The 10,586-nt window shown below is 47.1% G+C and overlaps 1 pseudogene across 1 annotated transcript; it reads right to left on the bottom strand.

The window, feature by feature from the left end:
• On the bottom strand, nt 1-808 carry LOC308556501 (RNA guanine-N7 methyltransferase-activating subunit-like protein pseudogene; annotated as a pseudogene). The gene has a single exon. The product of its transcript is annotated as an RNA guanine-N7 methyltransferase-activating subunit-like protein pseudogene (transcript).
• Nucleotides 809-10,586: the final 9,778 nt, after the last annotated feature.

The raw sequence follows: 10,586 nt of genomic DNA, 5'->3' as shown, positions 1-10,586 counted from the left end.
TCATTCATGCCACTGGTTGGATCGATTGTCACTTTGCCACCCCCATCTGCTGTCCCTGCCTCTAAACTGTCTGTTATGTTGCAACCAGTTGCCTCTGTTTCTGTGGTTCCCACCAGCCCTGCTATTCCATCCCTCGACAATCGGAGGGGACACAGGAGGGCGTTTCAGGTACTCCTGGTACTCTTTGTCATCTTCTGTGAATCTACTGGCAAACATCTCTTCAAAATTTGGAGCAGCTTCAGAAGTATCAGTCATTATGAAATTCTGTACAGTTTTTTTAATTCTGTAGTTTTTCTCCGAGGGAACACATCCTCCCTGAACTTTATTTTTTTATACTCGATATTTAGCTTAAGAACTGTTGCAAACCTGAAAGGAAACCATCTGTAACATTTTATTTCCCTTTAATACACCTTTCCAGGAGCTTTGTAAATACTCCAACCAGTGCTTCTCAAACCCTAACGTATGTGAGTTGCCTGGGACTCTTGCTAAAATGCAGATTCTGGTTTAGGGGGTCTGGTCTGGGACTCAAGATTCTGCATTTGTAACAAAGCTCCCAGATGTGGCCAAACTGCTCTGATCCACTCTGTATTGAACAAATTCACATTCAAAACTCTTACTTTAGCCCAGCTGGCATGGCTTAGTGGTTGAGCATCGACCCATAGACCTGGAGGTCACGGTTCAATTCCTGGTCGGGGCACATGCCAGGGTTGCAGGCTCGATCCTCAGTGGGGGGTGTGCAGGAAGCAGCCGATCAATGACTCTCATCATTGATGTTTCTATCTCTCTCTCCCTCTACCTTCCTCTCTTTGAAATCAATTAAAAAAACATTTAAAAAAACCCCAAAACCTCTTACTTTACAAGTGCTGTTTATTAAATAAACCAAAACTAAACAGTTAAGAGAAACACCCCTGTCCTCCGGCTTCATAGCAGCCTGACTTTCTTTGGGCTTGACTTCCTTTCGGTTGACATTAGTGCACGCAGGTAACCCCCCAGCTTCCTCTCTGTGCTTTGTGAGCTGTCATTCATCACTTACTCACTAGTGTGAGGTGGGTGGGTCATGGCCTAAATTAGCCCATATGTCCTGCTTCAAGGACCTGCGGTGAATTTTCCTGGAAACCATTTTCTTAATCTCCATTGTTACAAGATCTCTGTAAGGGGGGCAGTGGGCAGGGACAAGGCTTGGGAGTCCCAGGGTTGAAGATCAGCTTGGTGCTCCTGCCCGTGTGCATTTATCTGGTAAAGTACAAGAAAGCCTGCTTCTCTCCCACCCTGACTCCGCCTACCCTGAGCCTTGGCCTTGTCTAGAATGGACTCCGGATGGCAGTTGTGGATGCTCAGAGCACAAAAGGTTTCTTGTTTGCCCAAGAGTCTATCAGTGTTTAAACAGAACCGGCGGAAGCACAGGCACACGGTATCAGCAGCTTATCGGGGCCCACGGTTTTCCAGGTACATTGCTAGTCCCTTGAGTTTACCCAGCTCCATCAGCACTGAGTTAAAAATTGCAAGGCCAGGCTGTACTGCGTCGAGATAGGGCAGTAGAACAAGCCAGTTACTGAGGGTAGGGGTGTGTGGGTCCTCGAGATCTTACTTGCATTCCGCCCATGTAGAGAATAAAGCTGTGGTGCCCTGTGCGTTAAGAGGCACCCAGAGAGAACCAAAGTCTGGTTTAGGGAAGCATCCAGAAGGTGGGCTGATCCAGGCCTTTCTCTTGGTACCCTGGCTCTTCATCTTAGCTAACCAGGTCTGTAGTCAGCCCAGGAAGTGGTTAAAGGAGGTGCGAACCGTGAACACCTTAAAACTGTATGCAATTTTGGCATTTGCCAGTGTGTCTGCACGCATATTTCTCTGGGAGTGGATCCAGGACCCACAGGGCTAAATGCTCCTGGGCTATTTGGGCTGCATCTTCTTGGAAGGAGATTTCGGGACAGATAGATGGGTAGCTTGCTTTAAATGAGTCCTTTCTGTTTATAATCATCACTCCTACTGCCCAAGCACTTGCTCTGTGCCAGGTGCTGTGCAAAGCACTTTATGAGTATTGCCTCATGTAATTCTCAGAACAATCTTATGAAATAGGAATGTTTATTTCTATTTTACAGATGAAGGAACTGAGGTTTAAAGAGTTGTGATTTGTCCAAGGTCACAGAGCTAAGTAAATGATCGAGCTAGCATCTGAACCTGGGCTTTCCCATTCCGTAGCTCTTCGAACCATGGAAGTTTTGTCTCTAACGCTTTCACATACTTGTCTGAGTTTCTCATATACATTTATACATTGGTTAATTTGTTTAACTGGCACAGAATTGTCCCAAACTTTAGCCATCTAAAAACTAGCTTCATGCCCTGGCCGGTGTGGCTCAGTTTGTTGGGCATTGTCCCGGGTACCAAAAGGTTACCAGTTTGATTCTCAGTCAGGGCAGATGCCTGAGTTTCAGGCTTGATCCCCAGTGGTGTGTGTGTGTGTGTGTGTGTGTGTGTGTGTGCAGGAGGCAGCTGATGGATGCTCCACCCTCACATCAATGTTTCTCTCTCTCCCTCCCTCTCTCTCTAAAAAGAAATAAAAATATTTTTAAAAATAAAATAATTAGCTTCATAAAGTTTGCCCTATTTATATACTGTCTGTATCATTAAATTACTATTTAATTAAAAATTTTATTATTAAATGTTATTAAATTTGTTATTACTTAGCCTCACCCTAAACAATGTCCATGAAATAACCATTGATGTGTTGGTTTCATTTTTCTTGAATTCACACTGAAATAACTAGATAACCATTCAAATGAAATATGTTATGTCCCACCTAATGTCATTTATGGTGTCGTCAGAGTATGGGTACCGCACTTTGAGCAGCTCTGATGTAAGATGTGAAGTCTGCATGTCCATATTGCAGCAGAACTGGGGGTGAACTACAATAGCCTTTACACCCCCAACCCCAGGCAGCCCCGCCCCGCCACCTTGTGGAGTGTGACACTGGGAGTCCGAGATGCGACTGGGTTGCTTCCAGAGAAGGTGCCAATGGTGGAGACCATGCTCTGTATCCTTCAGGGCCTGTTTTCACTGTCAAGAAAAAGAATATTACTTAGCTTGTTTTGAGGGGGTTGAAGGATTCCTGGGACTCCAGCAAGAATCTGTACTCAGTCTCTGTGTGCTCCTGCTGAAGAGAATTGCTGGGGTACTGGGGTGATGGGAGAGATGGCCTTGCCAGGGGCAGAATTTGGGTCTGAGCCTGGGCTGAGAGGCCTCTCACTAAACTCCATTTGTTCCCATTTCTGTTCTAACCAAATGCTTCTCCCTAAATTCCATCCCCTCTGGGACAGAAATTAAAGGGAAATTTGAACTCCTGTGGCCTGAAATTGTGTGTGCATCTGACCTACATGGCTGCCTTACAAGCTAGAGAAGAATTCCTAATTTCCTGAATTCGCTGTTACACCAAAATGTGCTAAGATCCTCAGTAACTGAGCAACCTGATCCTCTCCCCATGCCCACAAAGTTCCATTTTACAGGTTAAATTTCCCAGTCTTGGGCCTGTAGCAACTTTGTAATTTGGCAGCCCCACTACCAGCAAGTGAGACAGGATGGCTGCATTCCCTTGCAGGAAGGGGAAAGGGAAGGGGAAGGGAGCGGGGGTCCTGGAGTTTGTCTTCTCTCAGCAGCCTGGAGAGATCAGCAGCTGGAAAAGGTTCTTGTTGGTCCTCGATGCTCTTACTAAGCCCACCTGCGGCAGAAAAGTGACATTTGTCTGCCCCGCAGCTGAGCTGGTATCTTGATCATCTCAGAGACAGTGATTGCCTGTCCGTGGCGATTCTGGCTGTTACTGCTCCAGTACAGTCACGCTTCCTTCCATTGCGCTTTGCTTTATTGTGCTTCACAGACATTGCACGTCTCATCCATTGAAAACAAGACCCTCCGCCTGCAAAAAGATTGCTTTACGGCAAGTCTCGCTTGACCGCAAGACTCGCTTTACGGCAAGGCTTGCTTTACGGCAGTGGTCTGGCACTGAGCCTGCAGCGTCTCAGGAACGCCAGGGGTGACCAAGGTGTGGCCAAAAATCTGTAAAAAGGAAAGAGAAGTCTGCTCTTGGGTTGGGGTGGGCATTTCTCATTCTGACCGTCCTCATCCTTGTGGGACAGCAGTAGCTGACCCTGAGGGCTCCTCTGGGAACCGCAGTAGTCCTGGTCCCGAAAACAGAATTCTAGCTTTGGGGGTGCGCTTCCTAGTCTCCCTCTGCTGTCTAGTCCCCAGAATGGCCTGGCCTGACCTAGGACTCAGAGGTCCGGTGCTCTGAAGAAGCCTGCCGCCAGCTGCCAGCCTCGCATCCCGTCCTGCAGCCCCCCCCCCCCCCCCCCCCCCCAGCCGCGGGAGCCGCGGCGCGGGCGGGTGGAAAGCTGCCAGTGGCAGGAGATTCCGAGGGAGATAAAAAGCACATCTTTGACCACTTCTTTACTAAACAGACCCGAGCTGTGTAATTAAAGGCCCCGGGACTCTGCTGGAAATAGGTTTAAACTTGAGGTAATCCCTTCTGGCACTTCCTCTTCCTAATAACCATCAACAGAAATCAAACAAATCCACCTGGCTCCAGCCAGCGAGTCTGTCAGCAGCAAAGGTCACAGAGGAGCGATAAGAGAAGAAAGCGGCCACAAGCCGCGTTCCTGGGAACACATGTCGGGGCGTGTGGGCAGGTGACTCCTGCCAGGACCGTCCCGGCCCGCGACGGGCGCTCTGCCGGGGGGAGGTCACCCTCTCCCGCGGGGGTGTCGGTGGAACCGAGGTAGGGTGCCTGCCGGTACCCCCTGCAAGGTGTGACTCAGCCAGAAAGACAGTTCTTACCGCTCTTTTACAGTTATTTTTTACCCCTCTTTTCAAAAGTGAGGCATGGCCATTATTGAAAATACCACTAATAAGCAAAACAAAGGGTGAAATAATGACCCCTAATTCCCCCAAGGGTGATGCCCCCCAGACCTTTTTGGTGCATCTTCCAATCTGTTTTTGGTGCATGTACGTGTGTGCAGGTGTAAAATACACACACACACATATGCACGGAAACTTTTTAAAAAAACTTTCAGACTGCGTTATCCTGTGCAAACTACTCTTAGCCTGCTTTTTTGTTTCAATCTGTCTCGAGCATCTTTTGTCACAGTCTGGCGTCACGTCATTTTAAGTGGCTGAGTGGTATTCTGTCACCTATCAGAATTTACTTTAATAATCTCGTTATTGAATGTTTAGGTTGTGTCCCAATTCCCATCCCTCCTCTCGTCCTCCACCCCCCATTAAGCTGTGTTGTGGAAACATCCTGACTATTGGGTTTTTGGCTGAAAGAGCAGGTGTCAGCTGGTTTGAGCCTGCCCAGGTGAGCTCAGCAGCAGGGAGGGGAGGAGACTGGGTTTCTCAGAGACGGTTGGACCCTCACTGGTGAGCCTGTGCCCCATGTATCTTGAGGACGCCAGAGAGCAATCCCGGGGGTAAGGGTCAAGCAGGCCCCTCCCTGGTGCCGAGGGGATGTGGGCTGCAGAAGCCGTAGAGGTTAATCCAGGATGGCTTGGCTTGGAAGTGGTGGTTTGCTGAGGGCAGTGAAGTGTAAAACCGCCCGAGAGCTTAAAGAACAGGAAGTCTTCACTCTGTTCCTGGGCGTCTGTGGTCCTCTGGGCTCAAGCGGTGGGTCCATACCAGACGAAGGGTCATGAGGCTAAAATATAGTTGGGTCACCAGTGAACTTGGCCCCCAAGGTTTGCAGACTGCTTCCCTGCGTGTTCCCCCATGTGTTCTCTATCTGTGACGTTGCAGCAGGACATTGCAAACAGGGAAAACGGCAAAGTCAGGACAGGCAGAACACAACAAGCAGTGAGCATGTACCTCGCACCTACCATGTGTCAGGCTGGTGCGTGTTGCCATCCCCATGTTCCGGGAGAGGGACCATAAGTGCAGAAATGTTGAGCCATTTGCCTAGGGTCCTACAGCTGGGACGGTGGAGCTAGAACTTCATCCCAGGTCTGACTCCAGAACCTCACCCAGTCCATGGTGCCACACTGCCTCATTATGAAGGCTACAAGAACTTTCTACCCAGGCAGGTTTATACACACGCCTTAATTACGGGTAACAGGGCAAACCAAGGTCATTGTAAAAAATGCCAGTGTTCAGTGGTATTTAGACAACTAGCTTCATAGAAAGCTGGGGAGGGGGTCGAGGGGAGAGGGCAGGTTCTGGAAGCATCTGTTGGAATGGTATGAATTTGTCACAACAGGAAGGAGGACTGATGGGGCTACATTGAGTGTTTATAGGATACAGCTTCAAGTGTTTACTATTTTGAACTGAATTTCTTAGCTCAAATATCTTGAGTGAATATAAATAGGTAACCCAGAATTGTTCAATCTAAAATTTGAGTATGCATTTCAAAAGTTGGAATATAGCTTTAAAAACAAACAGGGACAGAATTCCAGTTTTGTGCTTTTCAAAATTGTCTTCAGCCTTCAAATTTTGCTTGTGATACTAATAATTTTGAGCTGATTGATCAAAATGAAAAATGGCCTCGAAAGGCAAGAATGCACTCGGCAGTATGTGCATGTTATAGGATCTAAACACTGTGTCAATGAGCAGCGTACAGAGAAGAAAACTGGCATCATTACAGCTACATAGGAGCCTAGAGGTCGTGCATCTTCAGCGCCATCCCCAGGAAAGAAGGAACAAAATGTGGCACTGAGCCACCTGCCCACACTGAATATGAAATTCCAGCCCATATTTCCTTGGGAGAGGCTGCTGTTGCTAAGATTCTAGGTTGGCCACCCACCCCCTCAGTCAGAAAGACAGCTGCTCCGGGTCTGTGCGGCATTATTTGCCTACTAGGTACACTTCGGGAAACCCGTGTCCTTGAGACCTGAGCACCAAGAAACCATGGCACAGCTCTGCTTCATGCTCTCGTCCTGCCAGAGCCCAGAGGGAGCTTGGCTGAGGGAGCAGGCCTGACCCAGGAAACAGTCTTAGCGGCAAGATTTTACCTTGATTTGGGGGACCTCCTATGCTCTCTGTGCCTCCTTGTCCACGTCTCAGGGCTGGATTAGAGGCAGCGGATCCCATCTGCCCAGTGAGTCCCATTACCCATGGAGAAAACTGGATAGCCTAGAAGCCAGGGGCTGGGGCAAATAGAGACCAGCGCTGACAAGGTACCCACCTGCTTAAGGATGGAGCAACCAGGCAGGGCTCAGGATCTGAAGGGGCCTTTGGTACCAGCAGGGCCCTTAGCGTCTGTGTGTGAGGCCCTGTCAAAAGTAACAGGACCCCCCTCCACAGCTGGGGGGGAAGTCAAGGGAACCCAGGCCACCTATAGGATTCCAGAATGATTGGGTTGTGGGGAGGGCAGTGAGGGGATTAGGACGATAGTGTGATTGGTTCCGAGGACCCAGCCCAGCAGGTGCGGTGGGGAATTGGATGATCTCTGCACACCAATCACCCTCCCACCTGCATTCGGCATGGCCCACACCCTCCCTGTGCCAGCAGCACTGTAGCCTAAGGAGCCCATCATCGCGAAGCTGCAGAGGCAGAGACCCCTCCTTTATGTACCTTCATTACAGTGTGACAGGCACAGTAGCAGGAACCGGGTGCAAAAGGTAGTGTTGGTGTAGGTGCTGCACCGTCTAGTCTGTTACGCCTTCTAGTTATGTCACGTCCCCACAAATAGATGGTAAGTGCTTTTAGGCCAGAGACCAATTCCTGCCTCTGGCTCCTGCAGGAGCCTCACCCAGTTCAGAGTTCATCGTAAGTGGTGGTCAGTGCTTTTAAATGGAACAACTGGCCTTGGACCCTGTGGCAGGAGTGGGGGTGGAGCTGGGGCTGATATGTGTGGAGAAGACGGCCCCACAGTCTTTTTAGGGCTCAGGAGGCAGGAAAGCTTCCAGGGCTGGTTAACTCAGGCTCTGGTTTCTGAAATGTCTGTTTAAAAATCTATCACACATCAGCTGAGCTGCTTTGAACGAGTTACTCAACTTCTCTGAGGCTGTTGCCTCGGCTGTGAGAGTGGGAGACAAGGCGACCTCCGTCTGGAGAGCTGCCTGAGAACTGTGCCTGCACAGTGAGCCCTCAGAACAGGCTGGCTTCTCAGGACCCCAGAGTCTGAGTCTCTTTATCTTCATCAGGCATTGGCTCTTTCTGGAACCCACTTTATTCATTCTGCTCTGAGCCAGACTCGGTAGAAATCCAGAAAGGTCCCTGAGGTTTACTGTGAAGAAAAAAGGAGGACTCAGTCCTGGCCAGCATTGCTCAGTGGTCAGAGCGTCGGCCTGCACACCACAGGGTCTTGGGTTTGATTCCTGGTCGAGGGCCCATGCCTGGGTTGTGGGTTCAATCCCCAGCCTGGTCAGGGCATGTGTGGAGAGGCAACCAATTGGTGTTTCTCTCTCACATCCCTGTTTCTTTCTCTCTTCCCTCGCTTCCACTCTTTCTAAAAAAAATCAATGGAAAAAATATCTTCGGGTGAGGATTAAAAAAAAAAAGAAGAATTAAAAAAAAAAAAATGCTTGGTCCTGGTCAGGCATGGCTCAGCAGTTGAGAATGGACCTATGTCAGGAGATTGGGGTTCGATTCCCAGTCAGGGCACATGCCCGGGTTGTGGGCTCGATCCCCAGCAGGGGGCGTGCAGGAGGCAGCTGATCAATAACTCTCATGATTGATGTTTCTCTCTCTCACCCTCTCCCTTCCTCTCTCTGAAATCAATAAAGACATAAAAAAAAAAAAAAAATGCTTTGGCCTCCTACTGGCCTTTTGAAAGACTTAGGGTTTAATTATGAGAAGAAAAAAGCCCAGGTGACAATGTATGACCAGATGGGTACTTATTTGTCTTTTAAAAAATTATTAGGAAAAGTCTCAAACTAACAGAAAAGTAAAAAGAATAGTAGTAGTATAATGAACACCTACCACCTAAGTTTTTTTCTTGTGGTAAAGTATACATATCAAAAAATTGATCATTTTAACCATTTTTAAGTGGACAGTCAGTGGCATGAAGGGCATTCACGGTGTTGTATAAGCTGGGGACTGGGGGAGGGAGAAGGGTGAGAGAAGAGTAGGGTTCACTTCCGGTTTCTGTGCTGATTCCATTTTGCAATGAGCTGGGGGGGGTGTCTGGAGGGGGGATAGAGTCATTTTTTTCTCAGGTGTTATCCATCCTGGCTGTCTCGTAGTAGGTTATCGATTTCAATAGCCTTTTCCTGAATGGCCAGGTGTTTCTAGTCTTTATTTTTGCCTTTCTTCATATGATTAATATGATTGATATCATTAATAATGGGCCAAATGGATGTCAATGCATCATTCACTTAATATTTATGGAGCATCCTCTGTGAGCATTGTTCTCAGCCTAACTCCAGAGGAGCACCCCTAAGGAACTCACTGTCTAGTTTGGAGGGAAGACAGACACATAGGAAGTGGAGTAGAGATCAATGTGAACCCAAAGAGACCTGTCGAAATATGTTCCAATAGCTTGTCTGGCCTGATGGCAATCATTTATTGCACACTTATTGTATATTAGGCACTTACTTTAAAATCCCTGGAAAATATGTAGATATTATCACCCTGTATTTCAGATGATGAAATCAAAGCTCAGAGATGTTACTTAACTTACACAAGGCTACATAGCTCTTAAATCCAGGAGTTCAGCTCTCTCTGTCTCAAAGCCCAGCCCATTCACCACATCATGGTGTTCTATTACCAGATGTTAAAAGACACAGGAATTTAGCGAAGGTGGGAAACTAACTGCAATTATTATCCACAAGATATTTATTATTTTGGAAATTAAAATTTTTCCCTTTTACATGTAATTGTCAAAATAATACTGTGCTAGCAATGTATTAAATATATTATCGCAATAAAGAAAATTTTCATAGGAAAAAATATGCCCATAATCTCACCATCTTAATCTAATAAGTGCTTTTATGTTTACATATGTCTTTCCAATCTTTGCCCATGGGTGTTTGTATTTCTACACAGTGCATATATTATTTCATGTTTTCTTGTTGGTTTTATATACATTGTAAACATTTTTATGACGTCTTTATAATTTTAAAGACAGGATAATATTCCATTGAGGGGATAAAGCATAACTTACTTAACCAACCTACTCTTTTGGGTCTCATTGGACAGTTTTTAGTTTTTATATAAAAAACCAAACAGCTGAAGTGAGATTCTCTGTGCATTTTTCTTTTTACCGTCTTGTTAATTATTTCCTTAGGAGAATTCCCAGGAGTTGGTTACTTGGTTCAAAGATCTGAACATATTGGGGCGCTTGACCCATTTTGCTGAATGGCTCGGCAAAAGGACCCTACACCATTCATTGCTACCAGCAGTAGATGAGGTGCCAGTTTTCCCCCGGCCTTGCCAGGATACGTGTTCCTCTCTGCTAATTAAAAAGGTGCAGCTTGGCCCCTTGGAGTTTTAAATGTATGTAGCTTTGATGACTAGGTAGCTTCAATACTTCCCACCTTTGTAATAGTTTATGTTTTATATGAGATATTTATGTATATGGCACACTCAGCTGGGTAGTTTACAGAGAGTTGAATAAAGAAACAGTTTACAGCCACGTGGGTGTGGTTTAGGGAACCAACAAGGGTGGAGCA

Source organism: Miniopterus schreibersii (genome assembly GCF_964146895.1).
Source record: "Miniopterus schreibersii genome assembly, chromosome: 4".
NCBI lineage: Eukaryota > Metazoa > Chordata > Mammalia > Chiroptera > Miniopteridae > Miniopterus > Miniopterus schreibersii.
This window is presented reverse-complemented; position numbering and strand designations above follow the sequence as displayed.